The sequence below is a fragment of the Giraffa tippelskirchi genome, chromosome 6 (genome assembly GCF_054371585.1).
Source record: "Giraffa tippelskirchi isolate mGirTip1 chromosome 6, T2T-mGirTip1v1.2.pri, whole genome shotgun sequence".
NCBI lineage: Eukaryota > Metazoa > Chordata > Mammalia > Artiodactyla > Giraffidae > Giraffa > Giraffa tippelskirchi.
The window spans coordinates 156,912,347-156,935,099 of record NC_137280.1 but is presented as its reverse complement, the minus strand read 5'-3'; the positions used below and the strand labels follow the sequence as shown (position 1 = coordinate 156,935,099).

The window sequence follows — 22,753 nt, the reverse complement described above, 5'->3', positions numbered from 1 at the left end:
CGGCCCTGAAGGATTGTGGGAAACGTAGTCTGGCAGCAGATACTCGCAGTGATTCTTTTGGAGCTGAGTTCATAAGGCTTGTTTCTAAAACGATTTTACTGACGTTAAGGAAGCACTTTACGTGTGTTCTAGTTTATGGAACGGAGAAGGAAATGGCAACCCACTCCAGTACTCTTGCCTGGAAACTCCCATGGACGGAGGAGCCTGGTAGGCTGCAGTCCATGGGGTCGCTAAGGGTCAGATATGACTGAGCGACTTCACTTTCATGCTTTGGAGAAGGCAATGGCAACCCACTCCAGTGTTCTTGCCTGGAGAATCCCAGGGACGGGGGAGCCTGGTGGGCTGCCGTCTATGGGGTCGCACAGAGTCGGACACGACTGAAGCGACTTAGCAGCAGAAGCAGCAGTTTATGGAAAACGAAAATAAACCTCTCCCTTTTCTTTTTTTTGTGTGACTATATGCTAAGTGTCTCTAATTTGCACTACTACTCTGTCGCTCTGAAATGTTTGAAGAAAGTATAACAATAAATAATCAAATAATATGCGGTGCAAAGGATTTCAGAGAGAAAACTGAGTTGAAGTGTCAAGGGAAGGGTTATTGGAAGTAATTGTAGTTGCTCAGTCCTGTCGAACCTCCCCCCAGACTCGTCTGTCCACGGAATTCTCCAGGCAAGAATACTGGAGTGGATTGCCATTCCCTCCTCCGGGGGATCTTCCCATCCCAGGGATCGAACCTTGGTCCCCCGCATTGCAGGCAGATTCTTTACTGTCTAGGCCACAAGGGAAGCCCCCCTTGGAAGTATAGAGAACTAAATGGAACAGAAATAGGGAGAGAGGGCAGAGAAAATTCAAGGCCAGCATTAGTGTGGCGTGTTGGGTGTGTGAAAGAGAAAACAGCCTGTGATCCCGGCCAGCCTGGACTAGGATCTGGTGCTTTTCTGCTGAACCTAAACAATTTAACAGGACATGCGCATCAAAGTGACTGTCCTCAGTGATGCCTCAAGAACATAAGATCACTCTATTATATATGAACATAGACAAAACATGAGCATTGTTCAAATCACGAAAACGACCAAACATCACCGTATCTCATCAATATGATTTCTGCTTCTTTGTCAATTACACCGTTAATCATAAACTAGTCATTCTTTCTCCTAGGTAAAATTTAGTTAAGATAGTAAAAGTCACTGGAAACAAGATGAAATCCTGTAATTCTAACACCTTATTGAGATCCCGAGGGTTCCTCTAGGTATTTGATCTCCCTTACTGCAACCAATAATAAACCCAACTTCTTCATTTATAGAAGGGAATGGCTATCCATGTCAGTGCTGACAAAGGTCTGTCTAGCCAAAGCTATGGTTTTTCCAGTATTCTTGTATGGATGTGAGAGTTGGACTGTAAAGCTGAGAGCTGAAGAATTTATGCTTTTGAACTGTAGTGCTGGAGAAGACTCTTGAGAGTCCCTTGGACTGCGAGGAGATCCAACCAGTCAATCCTAAAGGAAATCAATCCTGAATATTCATTGGAAGGACTGATGCTGAAGCTGAAGCTCCAATACTTTGGTCACCAGATAGGAAGAACTGACTCATTGGAAAAGACCCTCATGCTGGGAAAGATTGAAGGTGGGAGGAGAAGGGGACAACAGAGAATGAGATGGTTGGATGGCATCACTGACTCAATGGGCATGAGTTTGAGCAAACTCTGGGAGTTGGTGATGGACAGGGAGGTCTGGCGTGCTGCAGTCCATGGGTTTGCAAGGAGTCCGACACAATGAGACTGAGGAACTGAGCTCACTTCAGTATTCCTACCTGGAGAATTGCATGGACTGTATAGTCCATGGGGTCACAAAGAGTCGGACATGACTGAGAGACTTTCACTCACTCACTGCTGGTAGTCTTTGACTAGTGGGTATTGGGAAGAAATTGGTGATAAATGAGGCCAGGAAAGCAGCATTAGGTTAAATTGTGAAGGGCCCTGCTAACCTAAGTTTTATGTTATTCATCTATGGCAGAGTGCACAGATGACTCATTTATGCAATAGTAGTAAACAAAGTTGAATAAGATTTAAGTCTTTGAAAACTGGATATAAAGTGTATGCTTTCATCTTCCTTTAGCTTTTAAAAGAGAAAAGCCATGTTTTACTTCGATCAAAACACAAAAAATATAAAGTGAAGAAATTTTATTTCTACAAGGAGCTTGTAACTGAGTAGAGATACATGTAAAGCATAACTGGTGTTTTCTTCTTATTGACAGAGACTATATGATATTTGGTTTTTTTAAAAGTCACCATCAGTGTCTTTATGTATTAAAGGATTCTAATTTAACTATAACTGGGAAATGTTTTCACAGTTAATAATTAAGGTTTTCTGAATTCTCTTTTTCATTCTAATGTAAATAATACTTCCTGTATATTTGGTTCATTGTTACTTCTAATTCATATTAATTGATTCTCCTCTGTGTATCTGTAAGTTAACTCCAAAGGGAACTACAGGAGAAATTCTAGTGTGTGGCTATGAACTTATCTGCCCCTCACGGACTCTGTGAACTCATTTTATCATGACATGGGGTGGGGGGTGGGGGAGGGATATTCCTTTTCTCCCTGGATCTGGATACACTCTGTGTGACTATTTTGACCAAGAGAATTTGGTATAAGTGATACTGTGTTAGTATCCTGCCCAGTCCTTACGAAATTGGCAGCTTCCTTTCCTGTCTTTGGAAGGTTTCCCCTTGCAACTCTGAACTTCATGTTAAGAAGTTTTGATTACTCTGTTGGAGAGGCCCCCTGGAGAGTACTCAAGAATTCATTAGAAAAAAAGTGAGGCATCAGCTTAGATGTCAAGTATGTGAGTAAAGGTATCTTGGATTCTCCAGTCCAGTCCAGTCCAGCTGCTAGCTGAATAACACTGAAGGACCCCAGTGAGTGCTGTGTAGAGAAGAGATGCCCAGTTTAGCCTTGCCCAAAACGCTGATCTACAGATTTGTGAGACATAATTAGATGGTCATTCTTTCAAGCCAGTAAGTTTGGGGTAGTTTGTTATGCAACAGTAAATAACTGGAACAACAACTGCTCAGCTGAACCTATAGCCTCCAGAAATATAAAAGAAAATAATAAATGGTTTTAAGATGCTTAATTTTGGGATAGTTTATTATAAAGGAGTAGAGATCTGGAACAGGTACCATGCCCATTTTCTTATACACATAACCTAACATTCTAAATTCAGTCATAGTTACTGGCAAGGAAAATGCATATCATCCTTGAGAACGTTTTGATTCAGTATGATACTCTTTTGCTATAAAATGAATTTCAAGAGAAATGAGACATTTCATGGATTTGAACAAAACAGAAAAGATCTTTAGGGACACAAGGTTTACTCCCAGGTTGTATTTTAAAAATAAAATCCAATTATTTTAATAGTGAATAGGGTGTATATCATAGAGTGAGCAATGCACTTTCTAGACCCACATAAATCTTTGGAGACTGAAATTGCATTATATAGAACAATATATCTAGAAATTAAAGAACAGTATGTGTCATGTCTGTCAACAGCTACTACATTAGATTTTTAGGAACTAGGTTAGAATTCAAAAGTAAATTGTTTACTGAAGAAGTTTATGTTTCTGTTCTACATTTAAAACTCAAGTTAACAAGTTTTTTGGTTCTCAAGATTTTAGAAATTCCTGCTACTGTAGAATTAAAATCAGAATAGCATGCTAGCCTTTTTTAATTTTTACATTTGTAGAGAGAAAGGAAAAAAAAACAAACCTGGTTTTAGGAAAGAATAAAATGTGATTCCACTGAGGCAGTTATAGTTGGAGAATATTCTGCCAGTCTTCTGAATGGTTTAGTGATGACCAACTGGAAGAAAAATTTCTGCAAAAAAAAAATGCTTATATGATCAAGTTGTATATTTTACTCATTTTATTACTTTTGAATACCAATTTTTCCCTAAAAGCATGTCATGTTTTTCATTCTAAATTTATTGCTTAATCTCAATGAAAGTGTAAGAATGATTCACTTTTTGAAGATTAATTTGTAGTTTAATTATTTATCACTGAGAATTGCTAAGTATAGTTAGATACATTTTTACAAGGTGAACACAGAAACTAACATTTCTCAATTTGAAAATCACTGTATTTATGTTTATGGGCCATCTCCTTCTTGACTTAACTTACAATGATACTTTGTATTGCTTTGGCCAGGTTTCTTTAAATTCACTATGGCATTTCCTGCTTGTGTCTGTAACTGTAATACTGAATAATTAAATAGTTTCATTCATTTATTTTAGGGGAACACATAATTTAAATGAGGAAGGGAATATTGAAAACAAATTCGATGCATCATTCTAAAAAATCCTTTTTTGACAGAAGTAAGTAAAACATAGGAGATATTTGAAAATAAACCGACTTTGTCGCAATACTTATGTTGTTTAGTTTTGTAAAGAACTGTGCACGTAAGGACTATCTGGAAATCTTGGTCTATAACTAAGCTCTTTTTTTACTGATCAATGCATATGAAGTGCTTTTATATGTCTACCAGATTCAGGTGAGATTACAGGGTTCCAACCAAAGGCACTTTGTTCCTCTAGAGAATAGACTGGCAATGACATGGTTAATACAGTCCAGAAAGATGTGTTTGTTTATGCTGTAATAGCTTTTGTATCTGGCTTTTCAGTTTGGGCTTATAATTAAGAGAAATAGGGTTTTCTTGAGATAACATTTATTCACTTTGAGTAAATTGTTAGTGAACTCACAGTTCTTTCAAATATTTCAACTAATTATAAAATTATACAAAGTGGCTTAGGTTTAATTTCCCAGTTCTCTTCACATCTCTCAGATAATCTGTACCCTCACTAACAGCATTAAAAACTCTATCTTTGTCTTAAATCAGATTCAGCATCTTCTTACCAGTTTGTACCAAGGGATTTTTTTTTAAACAACAGACTTATGAAACTCATTGCTGTGTTTACTGTGAGGATTTTGTTTTCCCTCTGAGGATATGTTTCAATGTATTTCATGGTGTCATTTTTATGAGGACCCATAGGAGAAATTTCTCTCTGGTCTTAGAACTAAAATAAACATGCTTCTCCTGAGTAGCTGATTTGCTTTTTCCTTATGAATGCTGTGAATAACAAACTTTATTCCAATTTTTTTTTTCCCATATAGTGATTCCTAGAGAGCTTAGAGCCAAATGTGTGACCTACCTTCCATGGAGACTGTGAAGGTATTTTGTGTACTTTACTCTTAGCTCCATCTTCTCTTCTTAATTTACTTAGCTTTGCTTCACTTTTCTATCCAATTTTATTTTATCATACTCTATAGTACGTGTCTTTGTTCTATACCTCAAATGTTTTCTGGAACAGTATTAGCACATGTAAATAAGCTAATAAATCATGAATTCTCACAGAGAAAGTTGTTGTAGTGTTACTTTATTGATTTTGCTCTTTGCTTTATAGAACCTGGGCTGCTGCTGCTGCTGCTGCTGCTGCTACTAAGTTGCATCAGTCGTGTCCGACTCTGCGCGACCCCATAGACGGCAGCCCATCAGGCTCCTCCTTCCCTGGGATTCTCCAGGCAAGAACACTGGAGTGGGTTGCCATTTCCTTCTCCAGTGCATGAAAGTTAAAAGTGAAATTGAAGTCGCTCAGTCGTGTCCGACTCTTTGCAACCCCATGGGCTGCAGCCCACCAGGCTCCTCCGTCCATGGGGTTGCCCAGGCAAGAGTACTGGAGTGGGGTGCCATTGCCTTCTCCAGAACCTGGGCTAGGTAAGGCAATTAAAGCTAGCTAATGTAACAAATGAGCCCCACATTTTAATGGCTTAACACAATGAAGATTTATTTCTTACTATGTCACAATCTGAATCCAATGTTTGGCTTGCAAGCTTCCATTGCATAATCCTAGTGTCACCAGATTCTCACTTAGTGTTCTGGATTGACCCTCCCTGCCACCGTGCTAAGAAGGTAGAGATTCACACTAGGGCCAGGTGGGCAGGTGGCAAGCACTACTCATGTCTATATTCTATTATCGAAACCCAATTAAATGATATACAGATTTCTGTGTGTCTGAGAGGAAATTGGAAATGGTTTGGTTGAATACACCATCTACTCTGCAGAGACCTTCTTGTTTCTTGCTGGGATCTTATGGAGTACCTCTGCAGGAATTCAGCATCCTGTGGTTATATATTACCTTGGGACTTTGCTACAGTGCTGCAGATGCTCATAATCCATTAACTTCCTATTCTGCACATTTTGCCAGATTTGCACAGAATGACCTGGGCTCAAATTAAAGATCTACACTGAACATCAGCCCAGAGATAGACTGAGACATCAACAGTTTATTGGATAGGGGATCTTCAGTTCAATTCAGTTCAGTCGCTCAGTCGTGTCCGACTCTTTGCAGCCCCATGAACTGCAGCACGCCAGGCCTCCCTGTCCATAACCAACTCCTGGACTCCACCCAAACCCATGTGCATTGAGTCAGTGATGCCATCCAACCATCTCATCCTCTGTCATCCCCTTCTCCTCCCGCATTCAGTCTTTCCCAGCATCAGGCTCTTTTCCAATGAGTCAGCTCTTCACATCAGGTGGACAAAGTATTGGAGTTTCGGCTTCAACATCAGTCCTTCCAATGAATATTCAGGACTGATCTACTTTAGGATGGACTGGTTGAATCTTCTTGCAGTCCAAGGGACTCTCAAGAGTCTTCTCCAACACCACAGTTTAAAAGCATCAATTATTCAGCGTTCAGATTTCTTTATAGTACAACTCTCAAATACATACATGACCACTGGAAAAACCATAGCCATCACTAGATGGACCTTTGTTGACAAAGTAATGTCTCTGCTTTTTAATATGTTGTCTAGGTTGGTTATAACTTTCCTTCCAAGGAGTAAGCATCTTTTAATTTCACGGTTACAATCACCATCTGCAGTGATTTTGGAGCCCAGAAAAATAAAGCAGCCACTATTTCCACTGTTTCCCCATCTATTTGCCATGAAGTGATGGGACCAGATGCCATGATCTTACTTTTCTGAATGTTGAGCTTTAAGCCAACTTTTTCACTCTCCTCTTTCACTTTCATCAAGAGGCTCTTTATTTCCTCTTTACTTTCTGCCATAAGGGTGGTGTCATCTGCATATCTGAGGTTATTGATATTTCTCCCAGCAATCTTGATTCCAGCTTGTGCTTCCTCCAGCCTAGCGTTTCTCATGATGTACTCTGCATATAAGTTAAGTAAGTAGGGTGACAATATACAGCATTAATGGACTCCTTTTCCTATTTGGAACCAGTCTGTTGTTCCATGTCCAGTTCTAACTGTTGCCTCCTGACCTGCATACAGGTTTCTCAAGAGACAGGTCAGGTGGTCTGGTATGCCCATCTCTTTCAGAATTTTGCACAGTTTGTTGTGATCCACACAGTCAAAGGCTTTGGCATAGTCAATAAAGCAGAAGTAGTTGTTTTTCTGGAACTCCCTTGCTTTTTTGATGATCCAGTGGATGTTGGCAATTTGATCTCTGGTTCCTTTGCCTTTTCTAAAACCAGCTTGAACATCTGGAAGTTCACGGTTCACATACTGCTGAAGCCTGGCTTGGAGAATTTTAAGCATTACTTTACTAGCATGTGAGATGAGTGCAATTGTGCACTAGTTTGAACATTCTTTGGCATTGCCTTTCTTTGGGATTGGAATGAAAACTGACCTTTTCCAGTCCTGTGGCCACTGCTGAGTTTTCCAAATTTGCTGACATATTGAGTGCAGCACTTTCCCAGCATCACCTTTGAGGATTTGAAATAGCTCAACTGGAATTCCATCACCTCCACTAGCTTTGTCCGTAGTGATGCTTCCTAAGGCCCACTTGAATTCACATTCCAGAATGTCTGGCTCTAGGTGAGTGTGAGTGATCATTGTGATTATCTGGGTCATGAAGATATTTTTATACAGTTCTTCTGTGTATTATTGCCACCTCTTCTTAATATCTTCTGCTTCTTTTAGGCCCATACCATTTCTGTCCTTTATTGAGCCCATCTTTGCATGAAATATTCCCTTGGTATCTCTAATTTTCTTGAAGAGATCTCTAGTCTTTCCCATTCTATTGTTTTCCTGTATTTCTTTGCATTGATCACAAAGAAGGCTTTCTTATCTCTCCTTGCTATTCTTTGGAACTCTGCGTTCAAATGGGTATATCTTTCCTTTTCTCCTTTGCTTTTCACTTCCCGTCTTTTCACAGCTATTTGTAAGCCCTCCTCAGACAGCCATTTTGCTTTTTTGCATTTCTTTTTCCTGGGGATGGTCTAGATTCCTGTCTCCTGTACAGTGTCACGAACCTCCATCCATAGTTTATCAAGCAATCTGTCTATCAGATCTAGTCCCTTAAATCTATTTCTCACTTCCACTGTATAGTCATAAGGGATTTGATTTAGGTCATATCTGAAAGGTCTAGTGGTTTTCCCACTTTCTTCAATTTCAATATGAATTTGGCAATAAGGAGTTCATGATCTGAGCCACAGTCAGCTCCCGGTCTTGTTTTTGCTGACTGTATAGAGCTTCTCCATCTTTGGCTGAAAAGAATATAATCAAAGGGGATCTTAGGAGTTCTCAACAAAAGATCCTGGAGCAACACTCCCACTGCAAGAGGCAGACAGCAGACTGAGTTGGTAAAGAATCTGCCCTCAACATGGGAGACCTGGGTTCAATCCCTGGGTTGGGAAGATCACCTGGTGAAGAGAAAGGCTACCCACTCCAGTATTCTGGCCTAGAGAATGCCAGGGACTGTATAGTCCATGGGATTGCAAAAGTCAGATAAGACCGAGTGACTTTCACTTTCACTTGGGTTTCCCTTGTAGCTCAGTTGGTAAAGAATCTGCCTGCAATGCATAAGACCCGGGTTCGATTCCTGGGTCGGGAAGATCCCCTGGAGAAGGAAATGGAAACCCTTTCCAGTATTCTTGCCTGCAGAATCCCATGGACAGAGGAGCCTGGCAGGCTACCGTCCACGGGGTCCCAAGAGTTGGACATGACTTAGCGACTAAATCACCACCATCAAGCTGCACCCCTCACGCCTACAAGCCTTTAACTGCCCAGTCTTGAAACAAACAAACAAACAAAAAAGAGCCCAGAGATAGAGAGAGACATCAATGGTTTTTTGGATAGAGGATCTTAGGAGTTCTCAACAAAAGATCCTGGAGCGACACTCCCACTGCAGAAGGCAGCCAGTGGATGGCAGGAAGAACTCAACAGCAACATCACTACTCTCAGTACCCAGGGGAAGAAGGAGGCTTACATTTATAAGAGGGAACTGACGTCAGGTAGGCACATCAATTATCAGGAAAACCGTCAGTTACCAGGGAAACTCACTCTCTTCTCTGTTGAACATTTATAAACTTCTGTTGATCCTCCCTTAGTTTCCACACTGAATCCAGGGCACATAAAAATTGGTATTAACACTTGTTTTTGTTTTATTCCTGTTGTATGAATCTGTGTTCTCTGTGAAACTATCCTTAGTTCTACCTTTTGTTGCTATCTAATCATCTCATCCTCTGCTGTCCTCTTCTCCTTTTGCCTTCAATCTTTCCCAGCATCAGAGTCTTTTCCAGTGAGTCAGTTATTTGCATCAGGAGGCCAAAGTATTGGAGTTTCAGCTTCAGCATCAGTCCTTCCAGTGACTACTCAGGGTTGATTTTCTTTAGGATTAACTGGTTTGATCTCCTTGCTGTCCAAGGGACTCTCAAGAGTCTTCTCTAGCACGACAGTTCAAAAGCATTAATTCTTTAGTGCTCAGCCTTCTTTATCTACCAACTCTCACATCCATACATGACTACTGGAAACACCATCAGTTCAATTCATTTCAGTCACTCAGTTGTGTATGATTCTGCGACCCCATGGACTGCAGCACGCCAGGCTTCCCTGTCCATCACCAACTCCTGGAGCTTGCTCAAACTTATGTCCATCGAGTCAGTGATGCCATCCAACCATCTCATCCTCTGTTGTCCCCTTCTTCTCCTGCCTTCAATTTTTCCCAGGTCAGGGTCTTTTCCAATGTGTCAGCTCTTCACATCAGGTGGCCAAAGTATTCGAGCTTCAGCTTCATAATCAGCCCTTCCAATGAATATTCAGGACTGATTTTCTTTAGGATTGACTGGTTTGATCTCCTTGTAGTCCAAAAGACCCTCAAGAGTCTTCTCCAGCACCACAGCACAAAAGCATCAATTCTTTAGCATTCAGCTTCCTTTATGGCCCAATTCTCACATCCATACATGACTACTGGAAAAATCATAGCTTTGACTAGACAGACCTTTTATGGCAAAGTATTGTCTCTGCTTTTTAATATGCAGTTTAGGTTGGTCATAGCTTTTCTTCTAAGCAATAAGTGGCTTTTAATTTCATGGCTGCAGTCACCATCTGCAGTGATTTTGGAGCCCAAGAAAATAAAGTCTGTCACTGTTTCCATTGTTTTCCTATCTATGTGTCATGAAGTGGTGTGACTAGATGCCATAATCTTAGTTTTTTGAATGCTGAGTTTTTAGCCAGCTTTTTCACTTTCCTCTTTCATTTTCATCAAGATGCTCTTCAGTTTCTCTTCACTTTCTGCCATAAGGGTGGTGTCATCTGCACATCTGAGGTTATTGATATTTCTAAACATCATAGCTTTGACTATATGGACCTTTGTTGCTAGAGTGATGCCTTTGCTTTTTAATAACACAGTCTCTAGGTTTGTCATAGATTTTCTTTCAATGACAAGTGTCTTTTAATTTCATGGCTGCAGTCACTGTCCACAGTGATTTTGCAGTCCAAGAAAATAAAATCTGTCACTGTTAACACAAGGCTGTATATTGTCATCCTGCTTATTTAACTTATATGCAGAATACATCATGAGAAACGCTGGGCTGGAGGAAGCACAACCTGGAATCAAGATTGCTGGGAGAAATACCAGTAACCTTGGATATACAGATGACACCACCCTTATGGCAGAAAGTGAAGAAGAACTAAATAGACTCTTGATGAAGTTGAAAGAGGAGAGTGAAAAAGTTGGCTTAAAGCTCAACATTCAGAGCACTAAGATCGTGGCATCCGGTCCCATCACTTCATGGCAAATAGATGGGGAAACAGTGGAAATAGTGGCTGACTTTATTTTTCTGGGCTCCAAAATCACTGCAGATGGTGATTGCAACCGTGAAATTAAAAGATGCTTACTCCTTGGAAGGAAAGTTATGACCAACCTAGACAGCATATTGAAAAGCAGAGACATTACTTTGTCAGCAGAGGTCTGTTTAGTCAAGGCTATGGTTTTTCCAGTGGTCATGTATGTATGTGAGAGTTGTACTATAAAGAAAGCTGAGCACTGAAGAATTGGTGCTTTTGAACTGTGGTGTTGGAGAAGACTCTTGAGAGTTGCTTGGACTGCAAGGAGATCCAACCAGTCCATCCTAAAGGAGATCAGTCCTGAATATTCATTGGAAAGACTGATGTTGAAGCCGAAACTCCAATACTTTGTCCACCTGATGTGAAGAGCTGACTCATTGGAAAAGAGCCTGACGCTGGGAAAGATTGAGGGCAGGAGGAGAAGGGGACGACAGAGGATGAGATGGTTGGATGGCATCATGAACTCAATGGACATGGGTTTGGGTGGACTCTGGGAGTCGGTGATGGGTAGGGAGGCCTGGCGTGCTGCAGTTCATGGGGTCACAAAGAGGCAGACAAGCCTGAGAGACTGAATTGAACTGAACTGATGGGACTGGATGCCATGATCTTAGTTTCTGAATGTTGAGTTTTAAGCTAGGTTTTTCACTCTCCTCTTTCACCCTCATCAAGAGACTCTAGTTCCTCTTCACTTTCTGCCATAAGGGTGGTATCATCTGCATATCTGAGGTTGTTTATATTTATCCCAGCAATCTTTATTCCAGCTTGTGATTCATCCAGCCTGGCATTTTGCATGATGTACTCTGCAAGTATTTTAAATAAGCAGGGTGACAATATACAGCCTTGATGTACTCCTTTCCCGATTTGGAATTAGTCGGTTGTTCATGTCTGGTTCCAACTGTTGCTTCTTGAAGACTCACATACCGGCTTCTCAGGAGGCAGCTAAGGTGGTCTGGTAGTCCCATCTCTTTAAGAGTTTTCCACAGTTTGTTGTGATCCACACAGTCAAAGGCTTTAGCTTAGTCAATGAAGCAGAAGTAGATGTTTTTCTGGAATTCCCTTGCTTTCTCTATGATCCAAGGGTTTTTGGCATTTTGATCTCTGGTTCTTCTGCCTTTTCTAAACCCAGCTTGAACATCTGAAAGCTCCCGGTTCACACACTACTGAAGCCTAGCTAGAAGGATTTTGAGCATTACCTTAGTAGCATGTGAAATGAGCACAATTGTGCGGTAGTTTGAACCTTTGGCATTGTCTTTCCTTGGGATTGGAAGGAAAGCTGACCTTTTCCAGTCCTCTGGCCTCTGCCTAGTTTTCCAAATTTGTGACATCCAAAACACCTATTGCTCAAACTATTATGTTAACTGGAATTTTCCAGTCTTTTCAGAAACTCAAAAGCTGAAATTTTTTTGTTTGTTTGTTTTTCCATTCACTTTTCATTCCTGTTGTAGAAATCCTGTCCTAAAGTGGCGAAAATGGTGGTAGAGGATAGTTCTAATGGCAATTTATTGTTGATAAAACAGGTGATAAATTAAAAATGATTTTCCCAGGACACAGATTTTTACTACCTGAAGTAAAATGACTGATGTGTTATATCTACTTCTGAGAGTTGTCTTGCATCAGTATTGGGGATGCAGACAAACCTGACTTCAGGGGAATAAAAAATTTCAGTACATTTCCTATCATTCTCAAAAGAAAAGTGAAACCTTTGTTTATACTACTAGAGACAAAGGCTTAGATAAATATTAAGAGAAGTAAGAGTTTTACTTAAAATCACAATGCTAGGCCTTTCTAAAAGGCATGATTACCTAGGGAGGAAGGGATTCACATCTGGAAGCAGCAAGGGATTAGAACAACATGCAAGATGAAAAAAGACAACATTTGCAAAAACTGCATAATGTTGTTTAGAACAAAATTTTTTGCTTTCTCTCCGTCTTTTATACAAACTATGAAAATTTGGTTGAAAATATACAGACACAGAATTGAAATCACTTTACAGTGCTAAATAAATTGGAATTCCACAAAAAATTACAGAAACAAGTGTTAAAGATTAACAATGCCAACTTTAAATATATCCAGAAAATAAGATGACAGATTCAAAAGTCTGAATCATAAAGACCAAAGAAGTCTGACAAGGTGATTTGATAAATATAATAGGATAACAAGTTCTCATACCTTCCCCTCTTAGGTACCAGATTGGCCATCTCCTGTGCTTAATCTGACTTCCCTCAATGCTGCCATCATTAAAGAGTTTTAATGATAAACCCTCCCTTGAAGTCATAATGACACCATAGAAAGTGAATGTGTTACATTCATGTATGCATGCGTGCTCAGTCATGTCTGACTCTTTGCAGCCCCATGAACTGTAGCCTGCCAGGCTCTTCTGTCCATGGGTTTCCCAGGCTAGGATACTGGAGTGAGTTGCCATTTTTATCCTCCAGGGGATTAATGACCCAGGGATTAAACCTGTATCTCTTGTGTCTCCTGCACTTGCAGGCAGATTCTTTACCACTGAGCCACATGGAAAGCCCTACGTTAGTTTACCTCCATCCTATACCTCAAATCTACCCCTCTTCTCAATTTTCTTTTTTATGGGTGTAGTTTCCATTTCCAGGTCATCCCAACCCAGAATCTGAGAATTGTCTTTGACTCCTTTTTCTCTTTCCAAAGGACTTACCACTTAATGGGGGTAGGGTGGAAAGAATATTCAAACTAATAGAGGGAAAAAAATCATAACATGTTTTTAATTACTAGAAACAGGAGGATCTAGACACAAGACTGAGTCTTCTTTTCCTCACTGGTGCACATGGTTACCTAGTCTTACAATGATGATATTTTAAGTGGGTATCTGAGTGCAGACAATAGCTGGTTATATTTCTTTTAGTCCAAATAGAGGGAAGATAGTAAAATATTCCTCCAGCTTTACTCTAAGAAAGAAGCTTTACACTGATTTTGTAGCTTCTAATTTCAAGGTCACACCTGGTTGTGGATGAAAACTCTACCTACACTAAACTCAACTTGTAGGTAGAGAAATGTTGCTGTTTGTCTCTCAGCTTCTGAACTCTACTCCGTTCTTATCACTCTGACTCTTCTGCGTATTCCTCTCTAGGATTCCAGAAACCACATTCTCTCTTTGAGATAAAAAAATACTTTTATGAGATCTAAAATTAATACATTTTACATATATAAACCATTAACATTATATTGAAGCATTAACGTTCTTTGAAGACTGTCCAAATTAACAAGAACTGAATCATAAATAAAATAAAAGAAATAATAATACTTCTACAGATAATTTCAGACAACATGAGGAGGAGAACAGCTCTTTGTGTCTGTTTTTGTTTAATCAGGAGAGAATGTTGTGGACAAACTTTTAAATATTCAGATGGTTTCTGTACAATGTAAGTGTTATAAAGTTATGGTAGATTTTAGACAGTTTCTTTCCTTGGCATGAATGCAACTATATAATTTACATGTCACATTTTAGATTACACTGATTTTTATTTAGATATTTGAAATTAGTATCTTCAATAATAATTTTTAAACAATCCAACAGTTTCAGTTTTTCAGTGTTGGTTAGCAAGGTATGTCCAACTTGAAAATATAAGAAAATGATATATTTTTATTAAGTTTTAATAAAATATTATTGTTTCTGGCAATATTAAATCATTTTTATCTCTTTCAAACATATTTCTATGCAAATATAACTTTAAAGAAAAATTTAAGGCATCCATGCTGAAACTTTATAATTTTAGTTTTTTTTTCCCCCTAATGATTCTATTTATGAATGCAGTACATAATGTTAGGTACCATAGGCTAAGCGTATGTGATTTTATTAATGAGCCAGTTAAGATTATAAATAATATAAGGAAAATTTGGTCATGCTGAAGAAAACAAATACAGATAATTTATAATCATTGCTCCCAGAAAATGCTACCTCATATCTTTAATAATATGTAGCATATTATGTTTTGGTTATAGCATATAAAATGATTTTAAGGGAATAATGGAATAACATTAAAAGTAAAAAGATAGCCAAGATGGAATATAGGATTTAGGTCATATCTTTCCCTTGTGTTATACAAATAACTGAAACAAAGAAACGGATTTTAGCACAAGCCTTAATGTTACATTTCACTTTACTTTGGTGCCTGTAGTAATAGTGCAAGTCACTCAGTCATGTCCGACTCTTTGCGACCCCATGGACATATAGTCCGTGGAATTCTCTAGGACAGAATACTGGAGGGGGCAGCCTTTCCCTTTTTCAAGGGATTTTCCCAATCCAGGGATCAAACCAGGGTCTCCTACATTGCAGGTGGATTCTTTACCAACTGAGCTATTGGTACCTATAGAAATAAGCATATTAAGAATTTTTAATAAAGTTTTTAAAGACAAAATTAACTCTAAAAATTTATTTTGAAAGGGGAAATGATCAAACAATAAACAGTAGTTAATTTTTCTTTAATAGAATACAATATTTTAGGTATTTATTAAGAAGTAACTAATTTTAAAATTGAAGTATATAGAAGGTTTCCAGTGTTATCTAAAATTTGTTAACAGTGCATAGATTTTCTTTGAATAGAAACTGGCCTATAAGAGACCAGACAGAGCTAAAGTTTCTAAGTTCATCAATTTTCAGTTGATAAGAAAAAAAGGAAAATGTTGCTTAAACTTGTTTGCTCCTTTTCAGAAGTGTTTTTGAGACTAAGATGGACTGACAAGTGCTTCAGTACTGAAATAAAAAGAATAAAGTATGGAATTTTATTCATCTTATTCAGCCTAATTGGAGAAGAAAATGGTAACCCACTCCAGCATTCTTGCCTGAGAAATCCCATGCACAGAGGAACCTGGTGGGCTACAGTCCATGGAGTCACAAAGAGTTGAATATGACTTAGCAACTACAGCACTGTGACCATATTCATCTTAATACTTTGTTTATTTAAAACAAACATTTATTCCTGAAGTATGAGGTAATTTGCTTAAAAGGAAGACATTGATTAAGTAATTAAAGTATGAAGGAACCGAAGAAAAATCTCCCAAAGTATATCACTTTAAAAAATCCATCCCATTTTATTATTAAATGAGCACTGGTTTTAGGCATGACAGAGAGAACTGAGAGGTAATTGCAGTGCTTCTTTAGAGCATACTCTGATGCAAGCAGAGGGTAAAAGAGAATGTTTTGGAAGATATTCAACATTTAATTACCTTGATTCCAATTTTTCCTAATGAGTGTCAATACTTTCAGCCAGTTGATTTCAAATACTTATTTTATAATGTGTAGTACAAAGAACATTTCAGAACTAATAAAAATGTAAATGAAAAAAGGAAAATGGCTAACAATTCGTTCGCATTCTGTTTAACAGTACATTAAAAAACGACCAGTTTGCTATGTGTGTGAATATTCTTGCCTACGTATGCATAAATGAGACCAGAAATCATAAAGAATGATGGATGTTTTTATCTCATTTTAATTACAACTGTGTGTAACTTTGAACTATAAAGTAATTTAAAGAGATTAAGCAGAAAATTAACCAGACTTAAAAAGCAGGATTTTTGTAGTAGGAATGTGTTCTACCTGCTAGTAATGCAGATTTCAGTTTTTCTTGCTGGTCATTAAATTCTGTCTTCAAAGGAAAAGAGATATAGATGCAGACACACAAGGTGCAGCCAAAAAGAGCTTTCCAGTTTGTGAGACCATGGGTATTCCCAGCCCAGCAGCCTGTCTCTGATAACGACATCTAGTCACTTTAGAGGAGCACATGAATGTGGTTCTTAAAGATCAGAATCTGTATGGATTTCACCAGTGAAACTTTATTCTGGAGTATATCTTACTTCCCCCAGCATAATGAAATGGTTATTTTTACCACTAAGCGTGGGGTGGTTTTTAATACATCAATGGATAACTGGAACAGAATGAGATGCTGCCATTGTTTTGGGGACCAGGCAGTGGGCTTGTATCTCAGCTGTCACATGGCATTCTGTGTGTCTTGCGCCCAGATTTCCTTCTTTTTGAAAGAAAACCAGCCATACTAGTCACATCCTAATGGCCTCATCTTAACTTGATTATATCTGCAAAGACCTTATATCCAAATAAGGTCATATTCAGAGGTACCAGGTGGTCCAACTTCAAGGTATCTTTTCAGGAGGTACAATTTAACCCATAACAATGGAGCACCAAAAAAGCAGAGGGGATCTGGCCAGGGCACCAAGACCAATGACTGCAGAAGCTTTCTAAGTTTCCATTTTCCTCTAGAGATATATTGAATTATTGACTTACTGAATAATTTTCAGGTTGCAATTTTCATATCTTTGAATATTCTTTTTGCCTAAGCTATGTCCCTTTCCCCCTTTGTGAAATTCTTCTTATCTTTAGGATGTACTATCATATCCTGGAGGCAGCCTTCCCTGGCCCTCCCAAGTCTCTCTATTCCAAGTCACTCACTCCATTCCAGATGAGTGTGTTTACTAGTTCATTCAAATAATTTTAATGCATATTATGTGGCACAGTGATAAATACTAGATATGGAGCTAGGTTATTAGGAAAACAGACCTTACCTCTAAGGTAGGTTACAGGCTAGTAGAGAACACAAAAAATAATTATAACAAAGCTTAATAAATGATAAAGTGATCACAGCATGCTATGATCACTTAAGGAAGAATACCAAGCCCAGGTAAATGGTAGGTAAATGCCGACAAAGGTGCAAGGGATGACACAAGAATTTTGATACAATGAGATTAACATTTTAAATGCAAAAAATAGTTCTAAATCAGTCCTTTAATGAAGCACCTATTTTTGACCCTATAAATATTCTCTGCTAGATACTTAGCTGTTTAATTAATTCATTCAATGAGTCATTCATTCATTAAATTTGACAGCTATTTCTGGATTGAGATACTGACTTAAGTTCTGTCAAACATATGTCTGAACTGTTTTAAAACAAACAGTAAGTAAAGTAATGGACTAAAATATACTTAACTTCTTTAAAGTTAATGGAGCAACTTATTTTGAACTGTTGATCAAGCTTTATTTATCTAGAATTTATTGCTTCCTAGAGAAAATTTTGTCAATCTGCAATCTGTATATCTCAAAGCAGACCTTAAATATTCTAAAGGTAATTTTCCTAAACAGGCATTTTAGAATGCCTGCAATTAGAGTTACAAGTGATGATTGTCTGCAATAGCAATTTTCTTGTCTTAATGGAAATAAGCTGTTCATTATTTTTAAAAATGTATGTCAACCATTATTTATGTTTAGAATTCTGCCTTTTCTCCAAAAGCTGATAAAATATTCAACTTTCTACTGACAGTGCAGTAAAATGTGAAGGAAGGCACCAGCCTTCAAAGACTGACAATAAAAATCCACACTGAGCTTTGATAGATTGGTTTTAATATGAAAGTAAAAGTGTTAGTTGATCAGTCATGTCTGATTATTTGTGACCCATAGACTGTAGCCTGCCAGACTTCTCTGTCCATAGGATTTCCTAGGCAGAAGTACTGGAGTGGATTTCCGTTTCCTTCACCAGGGGATCTTCCCGACCCTGTGGATCAAACCCAGGATTCCCACATCACAGGTAGATTCTTTACCATCTGAGCCACCAGGGTTTTAATATGATTACCCTTAAAATTCTTAAAGAGCGGGGAATACCAGACCACCTGAGTTGCCTTTGAGAAATCTGTATGCAGGTCAAGAAGCAACAGTTGGAACCTAACATGGAACAGTGGACTGGTTCCAAATTGGGAAAGGAGTACATCAAGGCTGTATATTGTCACCCTGCTTATTTAACTTATATGCAGAGTACATCATGTGAAACTGGGCTGGATGAAGCACAAGCTGGAATTAAGATTGCCGGGAGAAATATCATTAACCTCAGATATGCAGATGACACCACCCTTATGGCAGAAAGTGAAGAGGAACTAAAGAGACTTGATGAAAGTGAAAAGGGAGAGTGAAAAAGCTGACTTAAAACTCAACATTCAAAAAACGAAGATCATGGCATCTGGTCCCATCACTCCATGGCAAATAGATGGAGAAACAATGGGAACAGTGAGAGACTTTATTTTCTTGGGCTCCAAAATCACTGACTGCAGCCATGAAATTAAAAGACACTTGCTCCTTGGAAGAAAAGCTGTGACCAACCTAGACAGCGTATTAACAAGCAGAGACATTACTTTGCCCACAAAGGTCTGTCTAGTCAAAGCTATGATTTTTCCAGTAGTTATGTATGGATGGATGTGAGAGTTGGACCATAAAGAAAGCTGAGCACTGAAGAATTGATGCTTTTGAACTGTGGTGTTGAGGAAGACTCTTGAGAGTCCCTTGAACTGAAAGGAGATGAAGTCAGTCAATCCTAAAGGAAATGAGTCTTAAATAATCATTGGAAGGACTGATGCTGAAGCTGAAATTCCAATACTGTGGCCACCTGATGCAAAGAACTGACTCATTGGAAAGAACCCTGATTCTGGGAAACATTGAAGGCAGGAGAAAGGGACGACAGAGGATGAGATGGTTTGATGGCATCACCAATCCATGGATCTGAGCTTGAGCAAGCTCTGGGAGTTGGTGATGGACAGGGAAGCCTGGCGTGCTGCAGACCATGGGGTCATGAAGAGTTGGACACAACTGAGTGACTGAACTGAACTGAACTGACTGACCCTTAAAATAGCAAGTTTGACTAAAGTTTTGCTAAAGCAAAAATGTTTTACTTTTTTCTTTAGTCAAATATTTACATGTATTCATATTATGTATATGAATGGTTACATAGTACTTCACCAGTTCATCCAATTTCTTGTATTCTTAATATTATGCAATTAAAAAGTAACTTTAGTTGACTTCTCCTATCATGTGTGCTCAGTTGCATGTGACTCTTAGCCCTCCAGGCTCCTCTGTCCATGGGATTCTACAGGCAGGAATACTGGAGTGAGTTGCCATGCCCTCCTCAAGGGGATCTTCCTGACCCAGGTGTTGAACATGCATCTCCTGCATTACAGGCAGTCTTTACCACTGAATCACTGGGGAAGCCCTCTCCTTACTATAGCTATACTCTATATTTAGAAAATACAATAATAAGGATGAAACAGAAATATTAGGTTAATTGATTCACAGAAAGAATGCTAGCTCTTTTCCCCAAGTCAATCTAGAACGGGGTTTGGCAAATACTTTTATTAAGTGCCTTTTACAGCCACATTAAATATGAAAAAATGATATGCATCCTTTTTTCTTTTTTTTTAAGAGACTTATAAGAACCCTGAAATGCATATAGGTTAGACAATAGAAATAAAAAGGTTTTCGGCCTGGCCTTTTTGAAGGAGTTATTTTGTTAAAAACTGGTCTTGGTTGTCTGATAAGGTCAAGTATTGAACCTCTTTGTGACAGTATCAGCTCTGGCTTCTCCTGGCTCATTTTGGGTATGTGAGAAGTTAGTCAGTGGTATCTGCTGCAGGGTCTGTATATTAGTAGGAACTGGTTAAAAAATTCTAAATCTCATTTCTTTCTTCTTTCCCCATCTCTTTTCTTCTCTTTCTTTTTCCTTTTATTTTTACTGAAGAAAATTTTTCATGTGTTATTAACAGGAATTCGTATGTGGTGTGGCAGGACAGTATCTCAGAAGGTCATCAAAATGTGAGACTGTTTCCTTGAAACATTCCTGTGCTATTGTTTTAAAAATAATAATTAAAAAATGGTATTCATAGATATGTCAATGTGAAATTGAAAAAAAAAAAAAAAAGGTTCTATTGTTTAGGCAAAGAAATCTGACGTTTCCAGAACACCGGTTGCTCATTGTTACCCTACATGTAAGTGGTGCAGTCTGCATGGGTTTTGAACTCAGCTTAACTAGAAAGCCTGGGTTTTTAAATAAAAACATATGGAAGTTTTTAAGTTTACAAGGACAGAAACGTTAGTTTTGCTTTTATTGTTTCATTATTATAATTTCATTATTTCATCCCTTTGTCTACCCTTTAAGCTGTTCGCTGGTGGCTCAGCTGGTAAAGAATCCGTCTGCAATGTGGGAGACCTGGGTTTGATCCCTGGGTTGGGTAGATCCCCTGGAGAAGGGAACAGCTACCCACTCCAGTATTATGACCTGGAGAATTCCATGGACTATATAGTCCGTGGGGCCACAAAGAGTCAGACATGACCGAGCTACTTTCACTAGATCCCTAGTCTACACTTTGGGGGTGGCTCTAGGGCTCCACTGCTTTTACTTTCTTATTTTGGTAGAACTTCATGACAGAAAGTGTATAGATATTAGGAGTACAACTTCTACACCCAGAAATCTGAGAAAATTTGGTTACTAGGGACTCCATTAGGCTGATGCTAATTATCCTTCATGTTAATTTGTTATTTATTTTTTAGTAAGAATCAGTACAATTGGGTATTATTAGCACTCAGATGACAGATGAAGGAGCAAGTGGCTGTAGTTCATAATCTGGTGCAGTTTTACAATAATTGTTCTCTAATGTCTTTCAGTTAGAGTTCTTAGTGAAGAGCCATTTCAAATAGTTGGTTCCTTACATTCATCAGCCCTGGAGTGAGGCCAAAGGGAAGGGGGTGGAAATCCATTATTCTAGCTACTAAATTGCCCCTTTCTGATCACTGTTTTGTTTATAGGGCCAAAGTTTTAGTTGATAAAGTGTTCTGTGAACCGCAAATTTTATCTAAAAAATGTCCCTCTCAAAACTTAGAAACATGTCTTTTTTAAATCTGTCCTGTTCTGTCCTATTAGGGCATGATGGATCCCCTAGCATACAAATATTTTCTATAACTTTGCACCCTCAAAAATTCTCCCTTGATTTAGTGTTTCAGTGTTGTTACTGTTTTGTGTCTCTGTTGTCAGTCCCTAAGCTCTTCAAATTCCTTGTCTTCAGATAGTTTATCTACTTTGTTATCTTTTATTTCTCCATCTCATTCCATTCCAGTTCCATCTCTACCACTGTACTGAATCTTGTCAGCTTTACTGGTGTTCTACATTTTGACAACTCCTCTGTTCATTTTTCTCTTGTCACTTATCATCTTATTTGAAAGTAGTGCGAGATCTATTTGACCATTCCCTTTGTTTCAAGTTCTTTTTTTCCCCCTTTGTCTTAAAAATACTGGCTATTGAGTTAAGAATGACCAGGAAGGGGCCAAGAAAGTATTTTAGGAGACCTATGGGAAGGTTGTTGGTGATAGTAGAAGTTTGACAACAGAAATAGTAGATTGGATTCAGGTGTTCACAATGGTGATAAATAGAAATGAATATGAAAATGATATGAGGTAAAACTGGAAGTTCTTGGGGACTGAAGGGCTTTAGTTCAGTTTTGAACGTGCTGATATCCCTGAGGAGCTCCTGAGACATTCAAATAGAAATACTGAATAGATATTGCCCATAGTGGGATATAGACCTCAGAGGAGAATTCTGAGATAGAACTACTTTAGAGAATTATTAATTTAGAATTGATTTGAGGCAATGGACTTAGATATGATCACTTAAGGTCAGAAGGGTAAATTGAAAGAGAGGTCTTAGGAAGAAACATACTATAGCCTATAATGTATTTTAGTTCTTTATTCACTTAAAAGAATGGCTATAGAATAAGTCTGGATATATAGGAAGTGACAAGATAATAACTCTTGGAGTGGTTCCTTTTA

The 22,753-nt window shown here is 38.5% G+C and overlaps 1 long non-coding RNA gene across 1 annotated transcript in view; it reads right to left on the bottom strand.

Moving 5' to 3' along the window:
* Positions 1-869: 869 nt before the first annotated feature.
* The window catches only part of LOC145511165 (uncharacterized), a 430,605-nt gene continuing 408,721 nt past the window's right edge, over positions 870-22,753 (bottom strand). Inside the window, exon 4 of the long non-coding RNA XR_014057564.1 lies at positions 870-3,869. This is a non-coding gene — a long non-coding RNA (uncharacterized LOC145511165). The remainder of the gene's footprint in view (positions 3,870-22,753) is intronic.